The 10,346-nt window shown below is 44.6% G+C and overlaps 1 pseudogene; it reads left to right on the top strand.

The window, feature by feature from the left end:
* The first annotated feature begins 322 nt into the window (after positions 1 to 322).
* Positions 323 to 5,378, top strand: LOC127184155 (serine/threonine-protein kinase VRK1-like; annotated as a pseudogene).
* Positions 5,379 to 10,346: the final 4,968 nt, after the last annotated feature.

Here is a 10,346-nt window from a genome sequence, read left to right as displayed (position 1 = left end):
CCTGCACATTCAGGTGAGCATGGGCTTCCTGTCTGCCTTTGCAAACTGGCATTTATTTAAATGCTCATTTTATGTTGCCATTCAATCCTCACTCCAGTTCCAGGATGGTTCTAAGGGCAGCAGCAGCCTCGGATTGCCCACCTTGAACACCAGCAAGGCTAGACTTCGGGGCAACCACACAGAGCCCTGGAGCACCCAGTGGTCTAACTCAGCAGTTCTATTACTTTTCTGGTTGCTGGGACCAAGTCCCTGACAAGCAGGGAGGAAAAGTATCTGTGGGTTTACAGTTCAAGGTGACACAGTCCACTGTAGTTGGGACGGCATGGCAGCGGGAACAGGAGGCAGCTGGTCACGTCGTGGCTTTGAGAGTGTGAAGCTACGCTTTAAATTTTAATGGCTATGCCTAAGAGATTCATAAAACAGAAATGCCTCTAACTTGTAAGGCCCTTGCCCAAGGACAGCTACTTCCTGAAATGCTGGAAGCTGTTGTTTACGTAAGATGACCAGCCTCGTGTGTTTTAGCTTCCCCAGACAAGCTGATTTGACCCAACTGCACAGGTGATGCAGGAAATATGTCAGGATGTACACTTGCCCCTGATTGGACCTGGTGGGAAATACATAGCCTTATAGGGTTGCCTTTATAAACCTCTGCAAAATGTGACTTGTCACCATTTTCCAGGAATTCCAAGATGGACCCGGATGGAGTTCCTCATTCTGGCCAGTGTTTAATTAAAGCTTGCTTCGAATTCGGGCTCAAGAACTCTGGCAGTAGTCTTATTATCACCTGGTGGGAGTAACAGGGTCCACGACCAGGAAGCAAGATTCAGAAGTGGGACCTTGCAATAAATCCTCAAGGGAACCCTCCATGACCCACTTCCTCCAGCGAGACTCCACCCCTTAAGGTTCCACAGCTTTCCAAAAATAGCTCCACCAGGGAAGGCTCAACTGCAAGCCTGTGGGGGGTATGTCCACATTCAAATCACAGCACCAGCTCAAACTGCAGAGGAGAGAAGACACCCTTGGCAGACTGGAGAGGCCAAGCAGAGCATAGGAAGAGAAAGCTTTTTTCTTTTTTTTTTTTAAACCGCACAAGGTCTCTGGGCTCACACTCAAGAGCCTTGGCCAAAACAGAAGCCAAGGTCCCCTGACTTTCCTCCAGGCTGTGTTCCATCCTGGTCATTTTAGTTTGGGCTATGGCGAGGTCAGGAGTATTAGCAGTTGGCAGCACTCTCCAAGTGCCCTCAGCAGGGAGCCCGTCCCTCCTGCCAGTCACAGCCTTTTAAACCCTTGCCTTGTTCTGCTCCCAGGACTTTCTGTTTTGTGGTGACCTTTCCTTTTAGGTCTTAAACTCTGAGTGCAAATGATATGTTAATGGCATCTTGAGGAAACTTGCTTCCCCAGGTGACAGACAGGGAATTTTTCATCTAAACCAGCCCCACCCCACTCTATCCCTTTCCACAGAAGCTACCCCAGTTGGCACCTTCTCCTCTCGTTCCCTTTCCCCCTGAAGTAACTGCCTAATCATCTTCTATCACATTTCTAATTAGCTTCCTCCTGTCACTTTCACTGGAATAATTATGGCTCCATACTTCTGGAGTTGGGGGCCATGCCTTTCAGGCCTGCTCTGCAAACACTGCTGATCAAGACAAGACTGTACGTGCCCGCATTTCTGGGCCCGCCAGTCAGTTGCACATGACACAATCTATTCTATATATCTCCCGATACTTGCTGCCCTTAAAAAGAGCTTGTTCATCAGCTTCCTATTCTAATTAAGCAGAAATCGAGCCTTCATTTTACTCTAGCTTTTGAGAATTTCGTGCGTGAGTTCTGTTCTCAGCATTTCTACCCCTACGTCTCCCCAAACCCGGTCTTCCCCTGTCCCCTCCCGCTCCTGCACTGTCCAACATCTCAAAATAGTTCAAATGCTAAGGAGGTATACAAAGTGTGGCATATTCTGGTCTTCCACAGTGACTTTTTAAGGTGGCACTCTGGTCACTTAAACCATTTGGGATACATAATAGGTCAGGGTGACTTCAGGAGAGGGGTGTTAACCAGAAAACCAGAGAAGTCTTTTGAAATTCTTTGTATCTTGTGCTTCCAAGTGTCCTTGGGCAGTCGACGAAGGCTCTCAGTTTGAAGACAGAGTGAGCACCCAGCTGCACACACAATATAATAAGTAACAAAGTTCTGTTGTTGGAAGAAAAAAAGAAAAAGAAAAAAGATGGGTGGTGATGGGACTGGAGATGATGTCTCAGAAATTAAGAACGCTTGCTGCTCTCTCAGAGGGCCAGGGTTTGGTTCTCAGCACATGAGTTTGGCGCTTAAGACTCTAGTGATAGGGGATCTAGGCCCTCTTCTGGTCTCTGCAGGCACCAGAACTCCTATGCACAAAGCTCCAAAGCTCCAAACACACATACGCAATACACTTAAAGAAAAAAGAAAAAGAAAGGCAACATATGGCAATATAGCAATTGTCTCTAAAGGGTGACTTTTGACACAATGGTAGCTAATCATCTTTGGACTGTATTTTGAGATTGGGGCAGCTGCCCTACCAGACATATCCATTAAAGCTATTTTATAGTTAACAGTTTGGCCTCTCCTCCCCCCTCCCCCCCCCTCTCCTCTCCCCCTCTCTCACCCTCCCCCCACTCTCTCCCACTCAAGAGCTCTCCAAGTTGATAAACACCTGGAATCCTGAGGCAGGGGTTTTAGATAAAGCCCCTAGCTCCTCATCCTCCACACTAGAACTTGGCTGGGGCTGAATGGAATCTTCAACTAGCATCTTCTGAAATCAGAGAAGCAACGACTGTTTCCCTGGCTCTTCTTGGTTGAGGGGAACAGACCCTAGCTTGGAGACAGGACTGCACTTGTTGGAATGCCTGTCAGGCTGTGGACTGTGCTGTCGTGGCCACTTCTGACCTGTGTCTGAGTTTTATGCCACAGCCCCAGGGAAAGCTGCTGATTTGAGTTCTGCCCTGTGCTTTGGTTTCACGAGGCAAGTCTCACGTTGTGTAATGTACTCACTTAGATACCAGCAGTGCCTTAAGGAGTTAAATCATCAGTGGCATCACACATCGCTACCAGCCCACACGAAACGCCATTTTAAACAGTGAGCATGCGAAACTGTATCAGAATCTTCCCCTGCATAAGATGCCAATGCTAGGCTATTCTGTCTCAGCAAGAGGGAGAATAGTGGAGACACTGTCTTTTTGAGGACTTGGCAGATTTCTCCTCCTTGGGAGCTATGCTCCCAGGCTCTGGCTTTTCATTTGCTTCTTCTTTCTTAATCTTCAAACACGGTCTGCGCTATCTAACCCTGTGACTTAAAATACCGTTCCTGCACTAGTACAATTTAAGTCTTTCATTCCCAACTTCCTCCCTGGAAGCTGAGACTCATAATTACCAATAAATCATCTGAGGAGGGCTGATTTATAGACGGCCCAAATCTAGCACAGCCTACGCAGGTCACATTATAAATCTCCTGCTCCCACTTCAGGAAGCCACAAGTCCCGCCTAAAAGTTGTCCGACCAAAAGCATATGTCCTGAATCCCTCCTCTGGATGCTCTATTCCATCCATCAGCCCTACTGTGCCTTGAATGTGACCAGTCCTCTAGAGGCCCTTGTACTGGGTTTGACTGCCCACTGGTGGGCTTTGGAGTTTATTGGGGTCTAACCTAATTTCTGTTTTACTCACTTGATGGATTCATAACATGAAGCAATTACTGGGGGAATAGAGAGGAATAAGAGGCGGCTGTAGCAAGCAGGTTACTGTGGGTGTATATTTAAAGGGTTCGTTCATTTACTCACTTACTTATTTATATGTACATGAGTGTTTTGCCTGTGTGTATACCTGTCTACCATATCTTGCTTGGTGTCTGGGGTGGGCAGAAGAGAGTTATGGATGGCTGGGAGCTGCGATGCAGGTTTAGGGATTCATCCAGGTCCTCTGGAAGAGCAAGCAGTGCTCTGAACCACTGAGCCATCTCTCCTGCCAACTACCTCTTCCTCTTGACCTTTCTGAATTCCTTCCTCTTCCTATGTTCTGTGAGACGGACTGCCTTCCCCACCATGAACCCTCCCAGGGTCCTTCCTCCCATGAGTCATTTTGCCACAACAGTGAGAAAAGTGACTAACATGCCCATCAGTCTATCTGTAGAAGCTTCTAGAATCAAAGCCCCAGCCACTGCTTCTTCCATTACAACTCCAGGATAAACAGCCATTAACACTAGACATGATTGCTTGAGCTGTTTCGCTGTGAAGATCTACAGTATGTGTAAATGAACTTAATAAAGTTACTTTATAACAGGGGGAAAGGGGAGTAAGGGTCAGAAAATAGATGAAACAAACATCAAAAAAAATTTTTTTCCCGAAAACTGCCTTGCAGCTTAGCTTAAGAACTGTAGATCTCCTGGGAGACACCCATGAGCATAAATATGTGTACAGCAATAACAAGGCCGCCACCCTCCTTCTGAACTACAGGAACCCTAAGCATGTGTACTTGGTAGACTATGCGTTTGCTTGTTGGAAATGCCCAGATGGAATTCATAAAGAGAACAAAGAAGATTCCCCAAAGATGCCACGACGGCACATTGGAGTTCAGCAGCATTGGATGCACACATGGCACGGTGGTGCATTACGACCTGGCTACTTGAAAGTACTTGGTTATTGCATGATCCTGTGGCTCAGCAGTTATCTTCCTTGGGAGAATAGCTTGAAAGATCCTAACTACATTTGAGATTGTGAAATAAGATTCAGAGACAATGTTGCAGCTTTGATGGAGAAAAGCTTTCCTTGTGGCACATGCCTTTAATCCCAGAACTTAGGAGGCAGAAGCAGGCAGATCTTTGTAAGTTCCAGACCAGCCTGGACTGGACTACAGAGTGAGTTCCAGGACAGCCAGAGCTGTTACACAGAGAAACACCGTCTCAAAAAACAAGAAGAAGAAGAGGAAGAAGAAGAAGAAGAAGGAGAAGAAGAAGAAGAAGAAGGAGAAGAAGAAGAAGAAGAAGAAGAAGAAGAAGAAGAAGAAGAAGAAGAAGAAGAAGAAGAAGAAGAAGAAGAAGAAGAGGAAAAAGAAGAAGAAATTGCTAAGCACTTGGAAAGCATGTAATTACTGAACTACACTGAAAATCCTCTTTATAAAAATGTCTGTGACGTTCTTTTGCAAGGACTAAAAGCTATAGGAAATAAGACAGCAAACTGGATTTCAGTACTGTGCAGAATGAAGGTGTGAAGATAGAAGCCGCCCTCAAGGAAGCAGAGGAGAGGAGGAGAAAGCATGTTGTGCGGGATGGAAGATGTGCAGTGCTCGGATACATGTGTGGAAGAGGCCACGTCAACTCAAGAACCAGGAGGAAAAGCCCAGAAGCAAATGTGACTCCAGGAACTGACTTATTTTCCTATTCATTTGATTCTTTTCTTCTCCTTTCTATTTTGTTTTATTTGTATGTGGGTATTGTGGGGTTGCAGCAATAATTAAATAGCTACAGTTTTCCTTTGAAATTTTTATTAAAATTTGTAAGAATCTGTTCTTCCCATATCTACTCTTTCCCATTTACACCCCAGCATCCAAAGTACAGTTACATACTTCTTCTAACACTCAGGTCAAATGCTGTAGTGAGCATCCGCGTCACTCTAGGTCCTATCCACGCAAGTCTGTATAACTGACTTCCAAAACATCTTTGATTTAATCATATACAGCTACTCCAACATTCACTTTGCTCCACGCTGGTCCTTGGATACACTGTGGCTGTAGTCCTCACACTCTGACCACACTACAGGGGCCTGATCAACTGGTCTACAATAGCCACTTCTCCCTATTCCCTCCCTTCTACACTCCAGCCTTTCTTCTGTTTTTCTTCATAATACTTAGTGCTGTTACCAGACAACTGGCTGGAGTCAGTTTGTTCCACACAGATGGGAATCATGAGAAGAATAGAAAAATAGTGTCTAGCTCTCCCAGTGCTGGAAGTTTTGGAATCTTGAATTCAAGCATTTATGGAGTGAGTTGGCAGACACAGGGCCTCATAGATCCAAGCACAGAGACACAGAGGCTTAGGAATGTCAGCTGTAAACATTAAGAAGAAGAAGAAGAAGAAGAAGAAGAAGAAGAAGAAGAAGAAGAAGAAGAAGAAGAAGAAGAAAAAAAAGAAAGAAGAAGAAGAAGAAGAAAAAGAAGAAGAAAAGAAGAAGAAGAAGAAGAAAACTTTCTAGGTGCTCCTGTCAGAGGCCTCTTTCTCCGGCCTATCCCCATTCTTGATCTGGCCCTTCGTATTTAGTACAACCCTCAGCTCTTAGTAGAAATGAGCAGCAGTAGTGCTTGGCACCGGGTGGTGGCACAGCTCCAAAACTTTGGGCATCACAGCTCCTCAACAGCATCTCACATGATAGCTCTTGAGCCTCAGAGATGTAGATATAAAGGTGCCCTTAGGCCTTGGCTGGTCCCTGAAGTCATGAAGCAGCCAGGGCCCCTGGGCTCCCATGTCTGTCTCACTGAGCTTTGTGCCTTCCAATAATGTTGTTCTTTGCCTTCACTGTCTGTCTCTTTATGCCCACCATCCTTACTCCTCCCCACATTTCTCTTCCTCACTGTCCTCTGTCCTCTGGAACTCTTCGGCTGCCTTCTCTCTATTGCTATGGCTGCCTCCACTACCTCAGCAGTGTTAGGTGCTGGCACATCTTCTGACCTTCCAATTTTTTCCTCTTTGCATTACCAAGTCAACTTATACTACAAACGCAGGCTAGCTTTATTTCAACTTGACACAAGCTTGAGTTGTCTGAAAGTAGGGGACCTCAATTGAGAAAAATGCAGTTCCAGCTGTAGGGCATTTTCTTAGTTAATGACCAAAGGGGGAGGACCTACCCCCATTGTGGGCGTGGCTATTCCTAGGCTGGTGATCCTCGGTTCTCTAAACAACAACAACAACAACAACACAAAAACCCAAGATGATCACATCATGATGAGTAAGCCAGTAGGCAGCACTCCTCCATGGCTTCCTGCCTCCAGGTTCCTGCCTTGCTTGAGTTCCTGTCCTGACTTCCTTCAGTGATGGATTACATTGTGGAAGTATAAGACACATAAGCCCTTTCCTCCTCAACTTGCTTTTGGTGTTTTGTTGCAGCAATAGAAATCCTAATTAAGACACTACCATGATAAAGATCATAAGCAGGTAAGTAAAACCATCCTGCGGGAAGGTGGGGGTTGGGGAGAGCACAGGGGGATGTTTCCAAAATGCCTAGAAAAATAAGCCAAACAGCCAAGGATGAGTATATGGCATGCAAATGCAAGACTGTGATTTACACCAGTCACAACTGCTTCCAGGACCACCAATCATAAGACTTACACACAAAGGACCAGTCACTGGCCTCAAATGACACCAGTTTCAAGCTTTCTCTTGGGTCACTAGGGGGACGTGCTACCTCCTGGCCTGAAGTTAGAAAGCTGAAAAGCTACAGGGTTAGCAGGGTCATCCTAGATCACCAAGACTTTTGAAGGCTAAAGCTCACACACATTGTCTAGAGCAATTGTAGCTGGAGTTCGGTCTCTGGGGTAGATGCTGCTGCAGCAACAGTGGCAGGTAGTATCCCAGTGCGTGCAGCCCGGTGGACGCAGCCAGGTGACTATGAGGTCAGTCTAGCCTGTCACTAAGAGGGATTGCTCAGTTGATAGTTGCCTTGGCAACTTGACAACAGGAAGGGTCTGGCCACTGTCAACAAGTCAAACCAGTAAAGCCCACATCAATTTAAGTCATTTGAAACCAGCATTGAAAGATGTTTAAAACAAGACCTATTATTTCATTCTTAGCAGAGTTTGACTTTTGGCTAATTGTATTTGCTTTGCCACCACTGACTTGTATGTTTCTTTGGCAATTCTCTGTCTCTTCTAGAATGAAGACTTTAAAAGACAATTTTATCTATTCTATCCATTGCTTGTTTTGGTTTAGTTTGATTTTTAAAAATCTATCTATCACCTATTTGTCTGTCTGGCTATCTATCTATCTATCTATCTATCTATCTATCTTTCTATCATTTATTGTTATTGTATGAGACAGAGTCTCAAGTAGATGGGACTAGCTGGTTCAGGGATCTGACCTGGTTACAAAGGCAGGCCACCACACCCAGCCTTTTTTCTTTTAGTTCCGAGGGATCTTACTCAGGTCTTCAATGAGCGAGCTCTCATCCTACCCTCTCAAATGATTATTCTTATAACCGTTAAGCCAACTACCTGATTGATAGTATTTTTTTTTAATATTTCAAGAAACAAACAGAAATAATGGAATTGCGAACTCTCCACCCCTGGTGGTGTTTTCCATCAATCAAGAAACTGCTGTATCTCATTGAAGGCGTAGCTGAGCCTGAGCTGGGCTCTTGAGTTTCCCATAACTGCTGAGTAGAAAAAAAATGAATAAACAACAACCCCATGCTTTGCTGTACATTCTTTCACATATATATTTAGCTGTTGACTAAGACAGACCATTTCTAGCCTCTTCAGTGGTTAAAAATAACTTTCCAGTTGAATCTAGTTCACTTATTAAGAAGGTATTGAATCATCCATAGACAAAGAGCTGACAGAAAAAGGAAACCAGTCATGCACAGTGCTGACAGGGCCTTTTATTTCATGAAATCCAGCTTCTTTTAAGCATCAGTCTTAGGAGCATTTTATGCATGCACATTTTAAAAGGCAACAAGAATCAAATCATGTACAGATAGCTCCCACTACCAGGGAGTTTGAAGTAATTCAGAAAATGAAGTGAAAATACCCTTTGATGAGTGAAGATAGTGAAAGACCATGCAGCGTGCAATGAAAATGTTGAGTGAACACTACACAGCGTACATCTGTTTCTCAAGATTCAAATGCCATGAGTTAGTGATACAGCATAGGGTGGGTGGAGAGCCGTCCATCTAACACCTGGTGCTCTCAACACACAGACTTCACCCTACATTTCATCTCCAAATCACCTTTGTTTCTCAGCCAAGAAAAGTCTCTAGAAATAAATCTAAGATGATGGTCCAAGAGAGAGCTGCGATCATCCACTTCCACGAACAAAGGAGGGCTGCTGGGGAAAGGTCTCTGATTCTAGATTCTCTGCCCAAGACAGACCACCAAAAAGTCTAACTGACATATCAAAGTTTGAGAAGGAGAATGTTGTACAACCTTGGACTTCACTTCTGATAATGTATTCTATTCCCTACAAAGCCAAGAGCGGAAATACAAAATGCATTCCCAAGACTTTGTCCCTACCCAAGGGCAGATGTGGAGAAATGGACGATTGCTTTTTAATCATTGATCAAAACGGCAAAGGGCACACCACAAAGTGTTTGTTTTTACCCCAATCTCTAACTCAAATGAATTAGAGTAAATGATACTGATTCATTTTAACTCCTGAAAAGACAAACAAAAAAACAAAACCAAAACAAACAAAAAAAAACCAAAACCCAAAAACTTCAGCCCAAACATCTTTAGGTATTAAGAATCTTACATAGTTTCTCTCTCTCTCTTCTCTCTCTCCCCTCTCCCTCTCTCTCTCCTCGCTCTCTCTCTCTCCTCTCTCGCCTCTCTCTCTCTCTCTCTCTCTCTCTCTCTCTCTCTCTCTCTCCCTCTCTCTTGTGTCTCTCGTCTCTGGTGTGTGTGTGACATGTTTCAGGTGTTTCAGGTACCCTGAACATTTGTAATACAAATGCCACAATTGTATTTTTCAAAGACTGGCTAGGGAGCTACTGAAATACTACATATCCTTTAGCTGGCAATACTCAGTAAAGGCTTTTCCTGGACCGTTGTTTCTCAGCATTTTGTGTGTGTGTGTGTGTGTGTGTGTGTGTGTGTGTGTGTGTGTGTGTGTGTGTGTGTGTGTGTGCCTGCCTGTATCAGACTCACCTGTTGGGCTTATTAAAACTCAGGATGCTAGGAGCAGTTTCTGATGCAGGTGGTGTAGGGGTAAAGCTGAAGAATTTGCATCGTTAATGAGTTCCTGAGTGATGCTGATGCTGGGAGTACAGGGGCTACACTGAGCTTCACTGCTGTTAGTTCCAGACTGTTGGCCCTACGCTCTTTAAAGAGCAATGGGAACCTATACTCCGGTATCCATCCACGTGGCACTTTCTACAGTCTCCTCAGGACTGTTTCCAAGGAGACTATTTGAGAGAATAATTTTTTTTATTACTTCCACTTTCTCCATTCTACAAACAGTAGCAACAGGGCGGCTAAAGAACCTTTAGAACTATTTGCTTAGCATTTTGGTTTTCTGTGTTGGGAGTGGTGTTTCCTAATATTGCCAGAAGGACTGCCATCTATCTAGTGTGTCTTCAGATGCACTGGATCTGTGTCTCTCCCCAGGACAGAAGTGGT

The sequence above is a fragment of the Acomys russatus genome, chromosome 32 (genome assembly GCF_903995435.1).
Source record: "Acomys russatus chromosome 32, mAcoRus1.1, whole genome shotgun sequence".
Taxonomy (NCBI): Eukaryota; Metazoa; Chordata; class Mammalia; order Rodentia; family Muridae; genus Acomys; species Acomys russatus.
This window is presented reverse-complemented; position numbering and strand designations above follow the sequence as displayed.